The 14,437-nt window shown below is 40.2% G+C and overlaps 1 protein-coding gene across 2 annotated transcripts in view; it reads right to left on the bottom strand.

Moving 5' to 3' along the window:
• Positions 1–14,437, bottom strand: part of LOC104360696 (glypican-5) — a 385,048-nt gene that overhangs the window by 104,094 nt on the left and 266,517 nt on the right. The gene's annotated exons all lie outside the window — the stretch shown is intronic.

The raw sequence follows: 14,437 nt of genomic DNA, 5'->3' as shown, positions 1-14,437 counted from the left end.
TTTATGCAGATTGACTCGTTACCCTCTTCCTCATATTTTGTTTGCCAGATGACACACTAGATACTTAAGGATCCACACTTTCACTTATCTTTCAATACTTTTCATTTCCCCTCTGTGTCCTTCCTCTAAGCTGGTTGTTGCTCTCAGATTTCCCAGATAGTCCACTGCAGATCCAACCTCCACAGTAGAAAAGCTAAAAGCAATTACTTTTCTCTTGGTTGATTACAAGTGCAATAGAATTATTTCAGCAGGAATCTAAGATGTTTTTTAGAAATTCACCTTGTTATACTGCAGGATTAATGCTTCTACTTTTGATGTTTATGGTTTCTGTTTTTCAACTGCTTATTAAAGGTGAGTATATTTCTAGAAGAGTGCTAGCAATAGGATCAGCTTAATATTCATTGAATTAAATTACACAAGCCACATATGTTCTCATATTTACTGGTTACACTGTGAAGAAGCAACAAGAATGTGCACCCACAGAATCTTATCACTATTAGCAAAAGCTTCATAGTAACAGTTTGGGTAAACTGTCACCCAAAAAGTATTGTGAAAGATGTAAAGTAGCCACAAATAAAAAAAGACTTATTCTAGTTAGTAATCTGTTTTAACCAAGCACAACAGCTGCTTAAAGAGAATTAACAAAATTTTTTTTGAATTCAGTAAGTCAGCTGAGTTAAAGAAGCAAGCAGTCACCTCTCCCTGATGCCTTATCTTGTGTGGACTGTAACTTTTTGGTATTATGTGATGCACCAAAGAAGATCTATCTGATCTGATCTATCATGCCTAACTTAGACATATACCTTGGGTCAGTCCCTGCCACAGGCACGAATTTCACCTTTAGACAGTTAGCTTAGTGTAGTCTTTTCCAAAAATAAAATCTGCTTTTTAAATTGCAGTACATGTAGTCTGAAAATAGAACATATGGCTAAAAAACCTGTTGTGTTAGATTAAGACTTCCTGCATCTTGTTAAATTTGTTAAAAAAAAAAAAAAAAAGTAAACAATTGTAATGAAAACATAAGGTAAACACTGTAGTTACTGGTGAAGAGTATGTGGGAGTTGCTGACAAAAGATATTTGACCCTTCAAAACAGTTCATTTCTGGGACAGTGGCTGTTTGATACAACTTGAGGAGCACAGGGTTGCTGAGAGTGCCAACAAGGTACTCAGAATGAGTGTCACCAGTTCTTGGGATGTGACCCTTTGCAAGAAAAATGTGGGCCACAACCTCTCCAGACACACGTGCGTGGCGTGCGTGCACATATTGGATGGATGGCAGTGCTATCACTAGTGGGAACTCCAGTTAATTTTTGTAATAATCACAAAAACGCCCTAGACCAGACGGCCGGATTCTCTGCACACGTAAGTGGCTGGGCGATGAACACACCGTGGCTCTGCCACACTGAGATACAAAGGCACAATGCCAGACCTGGCAAGCATTGCCTCCTCTGCCCTCACAAATGAGTCTGTTCTACATTGCTTACAACACTGTTTCTCCCTGCTCGGAAAGGAGGAGCTTTAAGTGGGATAAGTTTTACAGTGGGTTAATAAAATGACCAGAAAAAATGAAGAGTCTTCTCTGAAAGACCATGGTTTGCTTTTCCTCACACAAAGATGACTGGGAGAATATGATTATCGTCTATAAATGTATTTAGCCTTGCCCTTAAATGTAGAGAAATCTCTGAGAATAAAACTAGCACAGAAATAATGAGAGGGTAAGCAAGCTTTTTAACTATCAGAGTTATGAGTTTTGTGAGCAGCCTCCCAAGAGGAAGATGGAGGCAGAAATTCTCAAGCATTTGCAAGGCCTGGCTGAATAAATTTGCGAGTAAAGTGGCCTGTGATGTCAATGAGCTGTATGTGATATTTCAGGAGGCCTCTTCCGGACTTCCATCCTGTGTCTCTACACTCTGCTAGTTTCTAATATTAGAAAATTGATTTGTAAAATCAAAATCACAAACCAGAACCACTCCCATTAGCCATTAGGAGTGTTATTTCCTTGCTTGCCTGATTTCTATATGGGAAAATTGTGTCCACAGACCAAATTATGTTCATTCTTTCTTCTAGGCTAAGAACAAAGCCTTAGTTGTGCCTGAAGTCAAAATGAGGCTCAAAAAATGTATTAATTATTGCTGGGGCTTAACGTGGTTTACAAATGTCTTGTTTAACTAGGAGCTCTGACTCATCAGGTTTTATACTTCTAATAATAGCCAAGAACCTTCTGTCTGACCAGACTTGGGAAGTGTGAAATGAGAACTGTCTGCAATCAGGAGGCTTGTCGCACTCCATCAGCCCCTGAATGGCACCCTTCTGATAACCTGCATGTTTTTATGGGTTAAGTGAGTAAACAGTGGCCAATCTAAATTGTCTAAGAACAGAGCCAACCTTTCTCCTTCCTTTGTACGCGGACAGCAATTACCTTTTTTTTATTTGCTGAAGGAAATGTTCATGACATGCTCCAGTGCATGTTAATTCTGTTTCATGTTCTTGGATAATTATCTGTTTTCAAGCTCTATGTTGGTGAAGATCATTTTCACAGTATGAAAAGCTTGACATTTCATTGGAAAGACCTGTGAGCAATCAAAGCCTCTCATTATTTGGTAGTGCTCAGCGGACCTAGGCTTTGGATTTGATGTTTCATGTTAAAACATGACAGAAACAGTGGTCTGTTTAGTCTCCTCCGTACTTAATCCCAGCAACTGAGCACTAAAATACAATATGGAATAAAGTATGGGAAATATAGTAAGAAGATGGATACCAATGTTTGTCATCCATTTAATGTGTACCGAAGTTGGGAGCTAAATCAAATTATTTATTACGTAAGCTAACTAGCTTTAATAACACTGCAACCCAAACCCACGCCACACCGTCTCAGTGCCACCAGACTTCACTGAAACCTTGAATATCACATTTATAAATGTGTTGTCTTATTTAGAAGGTACCACATATGTACAGAAAAAGAAAGGATCGGAGCCTATGCTGCTATGAATCAGCAAACTGAATTCTGTGGAGCTGCTCCAATTTATTCCACATGAAGGGCCAGCCCAGATTTTTTTTGTTTGGGAAAGCATGGTGTTGTAAAGAAACAAACAAATGCATTTCATGTTGCATGAATATGACAAAAGAAAAGACTCTCTCTTTCCAGATGTTGTACTTCCGTGGTTTCACGGTAACATTTGAGGACATATGATTCAATGTTTTTGCTAAGTCATTTTTATTTGAAAAGGAGAGAAACGAACAGATATTTATGCAGGCAGTAGAAATCACCAAAGCTTTTTTCCTATGGCTTTTCTTTTCACTGGTGGCTTCCCATGGAGGTTCTCTGATGTTACAAGACAGTTTACAAGACAGTGTTTTTATTAGTGAGTCTCTCTCCTCTACTCACAGAACTCAGGATCTGTTAAATTTGGTTAAAATTGCCTAAAGGCCTAAGAAGATATGGAAGGAGTGGCAAGGCTGACAGAGCCCTCTCATGTTGTTTCAAAGCAACACAACAGAGCACATTATATAAGGTGTGTTTATTTATGAAACCAGGTTAAAATTCAACGTAAGGGCAAACAAACAAATGGCCTTGGCAGATCACTAGTAAAATTTCTGGAGAGCAGGGAGAGTCACTTTGCCTGACATCAGCTTTGCCTTTCCCCTTGCAGGTTTAAATTCTGTTCAGGCCTGGAAGAGGCACATTAAGTGGAAAAAGGTCAATGCACCGGTCTTCAGGGACTATCATCTGCTCCTATTGCCTTCTCAAAAGCCACTAACAAGATAATCTGATCACAAAGATCAAAAGCTCTCTTGTGGTGCACGAGGGAAATTGATAACCACATTCTCCTGTACTGTATATACCTATAATTCAGGGTTGGGAACTGGCCCACATTTACCAGAGATGTAAAGTGGCTTTGAAAGTCTTTCTTTGTATCTCATTCACACTATATAAAGGAAATGCTATTTCCAGGGAGAGGACTGAAATGTTCAGAACAGGGGGCTAGACTTGTGCTACTAGCACTTTACTACAGAATTCATTTAAGCAGTTTCAGCACATACATGCAACACTCATTTGTCCTGTTGTTTTACACTTAAATTTTATTTCAGAATTTATTATTTCAGAATGTTTCCTCTACAAGTGACAAAGCTCCCATTTAGTCAATTAGAATAATTTTCACTGAGGTCGCTTCTGAGATTTCTTAAGTTTTTCCATTCCATTTTTCATGTGACCAAAAATTTAGTTTTTTATTTAATTAAAATTAATGCAATCATCGTCTTTTCTGCAATGATGGGTCTAAATTAGATTCTACTCTTGTACAGCTCTGAAGATATTACCTAAATTTCAAGCAGTGTTTAAGAGAAGCAAAGAAAAGAGGTCAGCTCTACTAAAGACAAGAGAGAAATCTGGACTGGAGCTGGCTTCTGTTATTGTAATGAGACCTAGTTTGGAATAGGTGAAAACCCTGAAAAATGACCTGAGAACTACCGCTGGAAGACAGTCAATGTCAAACAAAACATTCTGCTGATATTCTGTTTTCCCCCTTCTCAGCAAGACACTTTTGCTCCCCATTTCATTTGTATTTAGTCCTTCTTGCCAGCTCTTCTTCACTGTTTCCTTGTGAGCCACCCATCTCTTTTTGCCTTTTCATGGAACAGCATCCTCTTTCCTGCTTAAATACAGCCATCAGTTCAGCTGAGCATGACTCCTGGTGACTTCTGCTCCAGCGTAGTATTAAGTTTTACATGTGGAATCTCTTCTTCCATTGGAGGCTGGTCCCTCCTGGACCTCTAGCAGCTCTGCCCAATGGATGCTTTTCTCTACCTTTTGTTAATTTATATTGAAGGCCTGCAAGGACCATTCAATCACCTCAACTGTTTTTCTTCCCCGCCTTAGACCTCTGAAAAAAAGAAGCTCGCCCACTTTTTCATTTGCTCTCCCACAGCTTTCATGCAACTCTGAATCATTCTTTATGCAGAGGATTCTCAGTGGGAACAAGCAGGAACCAACCCCAGTGACCTCACCACTGACCTTCAGCAAGTTTCCCCACAATCTGGGAACTCCCAGATGAGCTAGTCAGCAATACATCGCTCTAGATGAGAAATATGGACTGGAAAAGCTTGGTCATTTTCATGGGCAGGTATGTTAGTCAGGGGCCTTTAAGATGGCTCCGGGAAAGCTCATATGCTGCTTGCAAAGCAGCCCATGTGGGCTGCCTGCCCTGCCAGACCCAGGACATTGCTGACTCTGGCCTCCTCTGAGTGAGAGAAGAGATACAATTAGTATCAAGTGCTGGCATTTTGTATGAATGTCCTGCTTTGCTCCCATTTAATTGTGGCCTGAAACTGCAGCAAGTACCAGTAAACACACACATGGATAAGCTGTTGCTTTAAAACAAAAAGCTACAAGTGAGAGATACAGGATTTTAGAAGTGACAGCAAACACTGCACCCAGATCAGCGCTCTTTCCTGACAAGGAGCTACCACTGAAATGAAGAACGAGTTGTGGCGTGTCTTATTTATGTACCAGGTTGAGAACAGCCTTGCTTATGCACATTCAACCCCACGAGGATTCATGTATTCACATGCAGCTCTGGAAGGTACAATTATTTGTGATGACAAAGGCTGATCTAAGCAACCAAAGGCAGACTCCCATGCACTCGCCTGCTCATCCGATGCGTGAGCAATCACATTACATAGCCTTGATTCTGCCTTGGGCATTTTCCTAACCATGAGTCATGAACTACAAGGCAGAGGTGGCATAAAGAGACTATGAAAAATTTACCCTTCTAGCATATCTCAGTGGCATCATGGCTTCCTCTCCTTCCCAAGAGCTCAGGCAGGGCTGTGCTAAGCCCTGAGAGCTGGCTGCTCTGGCAGCAGCCACACACATCCTAGTGCTGCCTGTGACCGAACTGGGAGTCACAGGAGTCCCTGAAGAACCACTGCCATGTCTACTGTGTCTGGGGGTGTTGTTTGGTTCCTGTCTTTTAAGTATTTCTGAGGTAATACAGCTATATTTAGCTGCTGAAACCTAACAGAAAGTATAGCAAGAACCCCCGCTGTGTATTTGGTCATCTGATACTAATTATGAGTGGAAAAGAAGGAATCTATCTTTAGTTTAACTTCAAAGACAAGGCCATGCTTCTTACTGTCAAGTAGGTAGGGCTTGCAGTGATACTCTGTGATTACAACTGCAGGGGCACAAACCCAGGGGGAAATCTAAGGCAACTGGAAAGGCTCAACAACACTAATGCTTCCTCTCTCTCTTTTCTCCTGGTCATGTGTAAGTTATGGGGCAGAGTAGTGATATTTATTCAGATTATTCTGATGTCGTGAATGACTGACTACCAAATCAAAGTCTGCTCACCGAATTCAGTGAATGTCACCTCTCAAAAAATTTTCCCTCATGAGTCCCAAGCCCTTCCCATGTTGTTGCAGGGGTAAACACAGAGACATGGTCACAAACGCACACACAGGTGCACAAACAGAATGATCTTACAAGCCTATTTATTTAGGAGAGTAAGCAAAAAGCCATTGTGGAAATCACATTCAGATCTACCTCCACCATAAAGCTCTCTGTTGTGCTTTATGTCACCTTCCCCAGAGCTTTACCTGGGCTTGTGTATGATTGTAAGCTCTGCAGGGACTGCCTACTCTTGGATTTACTACCATGACAGAGGGCTGTTCTTAGTTGGTCTCTTATTCTTTCTGTAATAAACATGATTAATCATAGTAATTAAAAGGATATTCCCCTCCTTTTTGTTCTTTCATTACTGTACAGATGGTAGGTGTTTTATTTGTTTTTTCTATGCTAGGTTTTTTAAGTCTGATCTCACTACCTCTCTACTACAGTGAGTGTATACATCAGACAAATAAGTGCAATCTTAATATGGGGAACGATGCTTAATTGTGCCTACATGTTATAGATCTCGTTTCCTCTTATCCCCTTTCATTTAACGTGTTTTATTCCAGGTAAGTTATATCATGACTACACATACTGCAAATCCTATTGTGAATATTTAAATAGATAGGTATCCTAATTCTCATTCACTTCAGAATTTTTTTTGTTAAAAGAGATGGCAACATGGAACCATAAAGAAGGGCCTTCTTGTCAAATTTTATCTTCAAGGAGGTTTGGATTAATATGTAGCACAAGGCTGAGGTATCTGTGTTTTGAAGTGCATGAGAGGCTCTTTTTAATTGCTGCAATCTGTTGTGCCTCTCAGATCTATTTGTGAAGGTGTTCAGCATGGTGTGTGTTTTGCTGATGAGCTGCAATTCTTTGTCTTGTAACGAAGAAATGTTTTGTCTTGTGACAGATATTAGAGCCACTGATATTTAAACGTTTAAGAATGGGAAATGAAAGACCGAATACTAACAAAAGAATGAAAGCAGTTATGACAACAGTTGTTAAACATTGTAAGCTGGTGTATTTTATCATGGCTTGTTTATCTCTCTTCTGTTCATTAGCCAGAAGCCCAGGAGTTTTCTTTCAACTCATTCTCTAGCCTAATACTTTCTAGAAAAAGGCAGTTTATTACCACTAAGTAAACTGTGTTCCTATGGTGTATGTCCATATGTTTTATATATTCTTTCTTTGAATCTACAGTGGATGTTTTACATTAGTGGCCTCTCTCAAAAGTTCTTGTCTTTAAGATTTCTCTAAATGGTCCTGATACAGTGGGATATGCAGCAATAAATGATTATTCTCTCAGATTCTTCTTAATATTCTATCAAAAATGGGAAACTATCTCACAACATGGGTGGAACTACCTTTGGAGCAGAAAACTTTCATAAATGTGGTATTTTATGTTAATAATAAATCATACATGTGCTATTTCCATAGTATACTAACACTTAAAATAAATGGCCTGTGCAGAGCAGATCAAGTTGCTGTTTACTTGCCTTAGTGTTGTAAGGAAGGGGCACCTGACTGAAACAACCGTATTTTGCTATAACTTTCATGAAATCTCCCATCTCCTTGTTATACTTCTCTCACACCCTTCTGATTAGTAATATATATCCTAGATATATATCCTATGGCTTCTCCTCAGACATTCATCCCATTTCTATATTCCATCTCTGCCACGCTCCCCCAGGCTCGTGTCTCCATTCCCATCTCATACTGCTCCGGGGTTATTTCTTCCCCCTTTACCTGGTCTCACAGAGATCCTTTATTCTGCCCACTCTCCCTGCCTGCAAAGCCTCCGTTCACTGCAGTCAGCTTGTCATATCTACTGTAAGTCCTTTTAGTCAGGTATGAAAGAATGGAAGTACACGAGGTGCTGATCTAAAGATGCTGCCTTCATTAACTTTTTTGTACTACAAGTCCCTTTGTATAGTGACTTCTAAATTGAGGTGTACCTGATATTTGGAGCATGATTTAATCTCACTTAACTCTTTGGAAGTTAGTGCAGCTTGCAAGATCAGAACCAAAGCTCTCTCAGGCTACTCATTTTCAAAGATCGTATTAGTCAAGAGTTTTCTTCATATCTCATCTAAGTGCCAGAACAACCAATGTAAGGTGAGGGATAATGATCTACCTCCAGAACTGTGTTTAATATTTAATAATCCATGATCACTATTTAATTTGGACCAATCCCATACTGTATGCTGTAGAGGTCTCTCTCTACTGTTCCACACCTGTTAAATATTTTAGATTTTTTAGCTTTATATTTATGTAGTTGAGATGGAGTATAATAAAGCCTGTTAAAATCAAGAGTGTATGAGGTTATATTGAGTATTCTGAGAAAGACAGATTTAGCAAGCTTAATGGAAACCATTCACTCCTCTATTGAGATGTCAGATTTGTTTCTCACAGTTTTGCACATTATGTTTAACTCAGTTCATTCCATCAAAGGCAACTGATGTCTTCTAGCAACACATTCAGACATGGTTTCCTTCTTAGTTCCAACTTCTCCAGAATAAATTAATACCACAGACTGTTGTATGCGCGTGAAAAAGATCATTCCATGATGTATCTATAAAAACATAAAGGAACACAACTTACTGTCTACATATACTGGAATTCTCCTAACTTCCTTCTGGGGATCTTGTTAACATTTGACATTTGGGCAACACATTCCCATTATGGCACAAAACTCTTTATATGATTTTTCTAAACCCTTAATCAGTCAGGAATGTCAGGCTGGTCAACACCACAGTGGTATGTCTTTTAATGCTCCACCTCATTTTCAGCAAATTGTTCCACAAAGCTTGAATACCATTAGGTGAACGGAGCATTACAGACATGTTTCTGTAATTAGGCTTCTGTCCACAATTTTCTGTTGTCAGTATCTTCTCTAAAATTGAGGCTTTCATTCTCAAGAAAGACTCCTACCCTCAAGCAGGACACCTATCTTTACCAAAGGCTGACCTCTCCAATGATATGCCAGGTAGGTTTAGATGACTGAAGATAGAAGTATCCTTAGATGATGTTCTCATGGTTACAACTGTGGGCATTATATTCTCAGAAAGCAACTGAGAAATGTAGAGCCAACCAATAAAATTTGGTAACCAATACCACTGTCATTCCTCACTAGCATACTTACAGTGATCTCACTAGGCAGTGATACTACTGCACTCTATGTGAGTCCTAATGATTAGACTGGATTACATAATCTTGGAAACTGAGCAATGCTATAGAAAATATCTTGCCTAGGTGGCTAGAAGAGTAAGCAAGAACCCATTAAAAAGGAGACAGACATATCTACTACTTCCTATCATTTACATTCTTAATCTTTAAACCAAACTTCTACTCTATTTATTTGTACAATTAAGCACATTATTTCACTGGCTGTGCACAGCTCTTGGAGGATTTAGCCAAGCTCTTAAGCAATTCTGAAACATAGTGTGCATGCCTGTCTAAAAATGTGCCCTAGTTGTAGAGCATGGACAGGTAAGAGAGTTAATCAGAAAACAGAAAAAGCAAGTGTTAAGGAAGAAATGCTCTCAGGGGACAATAACACAAGCCAAAAGATACGTTATTGCTCACTGAATTACCTACACAAGCATTTGCTTTCTTATTACAGCATTAATCTTTGCACGTGTGATACAGGAGTCAGTAGCATTAATATTTTACATTGTTCTGCAAGAAGCCAGAGTGCTGCATGACACTATTGGCTTCTGCCCACACCAGTGCCTAGTAGCAGCAGTATTCCTGGATTTTGTGCAGGTCAAGAGAGTGTCCCTGGTAGAGAGAAGAGGATTTGTTTCCCTCTCTCTTACAAGTACCGTGTCAGACAATGCAGAAACCAGAAGGGACCGGACATGCTGAGCAGAGCTGAAGACCGTGAGGGAACTGCAGGTTGGAGTCCAACACCTCCAATACGGTTTTTGAATAATATGGCTCTCAAAAACCTACATGTGAATATGAACACCTGCATCTGTCCAGCTGTACTGCTGCATCCCTTCGTCTCTGCGTGGCCGCTCTTCTGGGAGGGAAGGTTTGGCACAGCGGTTGGGAGCTCCCCCTCCCGCGGGGACAGCGGCGCAGAGCTCCGGGCGGGCTGGTGATACAGGGCCAGGTGGTCAGGGGCTCGCTTGTTTGGAGAACAGCACCCACTGCCACCGCAGCACAGACACGCAAACGCTCGGCTATCAGTGCCAGACACGCTGGGGGTACGGCCTGTAGCTCTTTATAATCCTTAAGCACCGTTTCTTCCTATTTGGTCCTGCTGATCCTGCAAGGAACTCCCCCTAAGGGGGTGTTAGCACACCACTGAGACCAGGAGGGCACCTTGGATATGCCCAGGTCCTGCTTGCGGAGCACACAGTGGGGAGCTGGGAGGAAATACAACAAAAACGGTCCATTTGTAATCCTTGATAGTTCACATTGAAAAAAAAAAAAATACACCACGGGAGTACAGGAAATGCCTGACTGATAGTGTAAGCACTCATGTAAATTTGTGCAGGCTGGCAGACTGATTTTCATCATTCAGGCTGGCTATATTCTTTGAAGATATGTCACTTCTCTGGATGTATGCAGCTGTGTGTTTGAAGCTCACACTAGTTGGACAAAATGATTTGTTCATGATCTTAATGTTTAGCCCTTTCAGGGAAAAAAATTCCAGCACTTCAAGCTCTTGTGAGTCTGAAAGGCTCATTCAGTTTTTAAGGATCTGCCTTAGCTTTTTTATTACGATTATTTATTTGAAGCCTGAACAGGCAATTTGATGAATGAGAGAGGGAGAGAGGGTGGGAGAGAAAGCACACAAATAATATATTGTATATAGTTTTGCCAATTACCATGAAACAGTCCTCAATCAAGTGAGAAGATTTAATATTTTTTATATGTTATTACATGGGGTTTCTTTTACCTTCTTGTTGCCTTCCTCTTTCCTTATTATTAATTACTCTATTCAATCGCATCAGATGTTATTTTTAGGAACTCATCCTGATGTTCTTGCTTACACAGAGCAGTAGTTACCCTAAGTAGCTTCAGGAAACCAGTGCCCCAATCCAAGAAAAACAAAGCACTGTATTCCAGAGCTGGAGGGATATTCAAGGCTGTTTTACAAAGATGTTGAATTTCTCACCCCTGCTTCTTCTGTGCATACTTTTACAGTTTTAACCCTCTCCATAAGCACATGGTTGATTTCCTCCCTTGCATCTGAACTAATATACAGTAATTTTAATAGTAAGGTGGTGTTTTTTCAGCCGTGTCACTAGCTGCCAAGGCCATTTTAGGAAAGGTGGTTGTGAAGTCTCTCAGTGAGGCAGGTAAGGCACAAAACATCACATCAGCTGCTCATGGGGAGCCCAGAACAAGTGATTTAGTTGATTCTCCATTTGACTCACTCTGACATAAAAATGTGGAGCTTCATTCTTTCTAAAATTATAGATTAAGATGGAAGTGAGACCCAATGCAACTCCTCTTCTTCTGATATGAGTATGGCTATATTGATTTCATTGAAAGGATCTATTTCTACACATCTACAAACCTGCTGACTTCCCCACATGATAAGAAGTATTTTTAGAGTACTCCTTACAAAAAAAAAAAAAAAAAAAAAAACAACCAGGAAATCATTTAATAAAGAATTATAATTCTTTCTTGAAAGCCAACCTATTCCACAGCAAAGATATCCATTCAGTGTTTTGCTGAGTTTTATGTTTTGTTCAGGACAATCTCTATATACAGCAATATACCACTTATTTTAATTCTCTTTTTTCCAGAGGATTGCTCTATCATGGAGTGTGAAATTTGGGCATGAAAGCATTGAGTATTTTTTGAAGCTAACCCTAAGCCTCTGGGCTACTAAATAATTTCTTAAGCAAAACCAGCACACTCTTCACTTAAGATTGCTCATCATCCTCTTGATTATGGTATGATGTTACTTAAACTGCTGCAAAACTTTAGATACTCAGTCAGTTTTACACTGATCATATTTTCGCAGTAAAATTTTAAGTAATACATAGTTAAAGAGACATCTCTCACAGCTGCTGACTGAATATTAGTATGATTTTTTATTTCCACTAGACTCCATTAGAATGTACCTAAGCATTAAAAATGAGCCCTAGATTTGGTGACACTTATACCCCCATTGCATATCACTACATGACTGTCGAGTCCTGTTTCTCTTTACGCCATTTGTGGTCCCATCCATCTGATTTATAGAGCAAGCTCTAGGAGGAAGTGGAAAGGAATTCTAAATCAGCACTCGTTCGTCAGACTTCAATACTAAGTGCAAAATATGGTATTAAAGCAAGACTGAAAGCTTTCTTCCTTCTTGTAGAAAAAACCTCCTTGCAAAGGACTTCATGGTACAGCACAGGTAATGGGATAAGTGGTTACGAATTTTCCAATACTCAGCTGCTCTGCATGTGTGTGTTATCAGCCAGGGAAAAGTTTAAGGCAGGTTCAAACTTGCAGAGTACATTGAAGTTTACGACTTAATTGTGCTGAGAACCATCACTGTTAGTTTGGATCAATGTTGCTGAGAGGAGCATTTCTAAGTCTCAAAGCTTACTACAACGATTTGCTATTATCATGCAAACTGTCCACTTACTACACTGTCCTGTAAGATGATGCCTTTTCCAAGAGACATTAAGGGCTTTGATTTCTGATCCTCAGCCTTCTTTTCCATCTTGAACTTTCAGACTGCTCAGAGGATTCACGCTGTCTGACATGGTGCTTATCCTATATGCATTGTTGAATTACTGCTTCAGAAAAAGATAAAAGCCTATTTTAATTAGATTTATGGGAAATCTTCCCAAGGCAAATTCTTCCCAGTTGCAATTACTGAGCACACCTGAGATAAAGGGATGTCAGGGGGAGGAATTCTCTTTCTTTCAATGTAAAATATACTTTATTTGGTTATTTTCATTATCAAAAAAGGCAGTAATATTTTCAAAAGAAGCAAAGTGGCTTGCCTTTATAAATCATTAACTGTTTATCCATAAATATGCACAAAACTGCAAGAGGTAAAGAAAATGAGGTTTCCTTCCCTAGGGAGTGTACAGAACGATGCTATAGACACACTTGTTACAGCAGCAAAGCACTTGGGAACACAGATCACTTGAAGCATGTGGGCAGAATGAGTAAAGACTCAAATGACTAGAGCAAAATTTTTTCTAAGATCTTTCAAGGCAAGCAGATGCCTCTGGACTTGGAAATGTGAAGCAGAGTCCCAAAACCCCATGGTGTATAAACTGCCTCTCCCTTGGGATGTGTCCTAGAGAAATCCAATGCATCTACACTGCATGGGCAGGGTTAGATTCACAGAACGGTTTGGGTTGGAAGGGACCTTAAAGATCATCCAGTTCCCACCCCCCTGCCATGGGCAGGGATGCCTTCCACTAGACCAGGTTGCCCAAAGCCTCACCAGGAGCACTGCTCCTCATTAAGAGCAGCAATCTTTTGCAAACATGCCTTTTACCGTGCAGCTGACACCCTTTTGCTCTCTTCTGCCTGGGATAGCATTTGGGGAGTCACATCCCCAGCCCCCAGATATGCTGATGACAGCTCTTGCAGAGAGCAGGGTCTGTAGGAGTAGGGGGGAGAATGGAGATGGGATCAGGTAGTAGGGGAAAGAGCCTGAAGCAAAGGCCTTTTGCTCTCCTCATCACTCAGACTCAGAATTGACTAGCTATGATGTTGCCACAAAAAGCTCATCCAAAATAAGCCTGACATTGAAAAGACACACTCCCAAAGGGCTAGATCAGTGAAAGTATGCTACAAGGCGAGCATTAGTACTTGATGGCTTAAGAAGGCTACTGTACTGCCTTCTGAAGGCTTACAAGAAGCTGTTGTTTTCATCAGTATCTGCAGAAATGAAAGTTGTATTTCATGCAAAAAGCTACTCTGCTTAAATGGAACAGCTGATGAGGAGTAACCCCCTCAAATTGTGTTAACACCTGGTCCATTTAATTTCTGCTTTGAATGAGATTTTACAGTTGAATTCTAAGCTGTTCAGTGAAGGAGGCTGGAAGGGAAATGCTGACACCCTCTTACTA

Source organism: Tyto alba, unplaced genomic scaffold (assembly GCF_018691265.1).
Source record: "Tyto alba isolate M040663 unplaced genomic scaffold, T.alba_DEE_v4.0 Super-Scaffold_10, whole genome shotgun sequence".
NCBI classification, from domain to species: Eukaryota; Metazoa; Chordata; class Aves; order Strigiformes; family Tytonidae; genus Tyto; species Tyto alba.
This window is presented reverse-complemented; position numbering and strand designations above follow the sequence as displayed.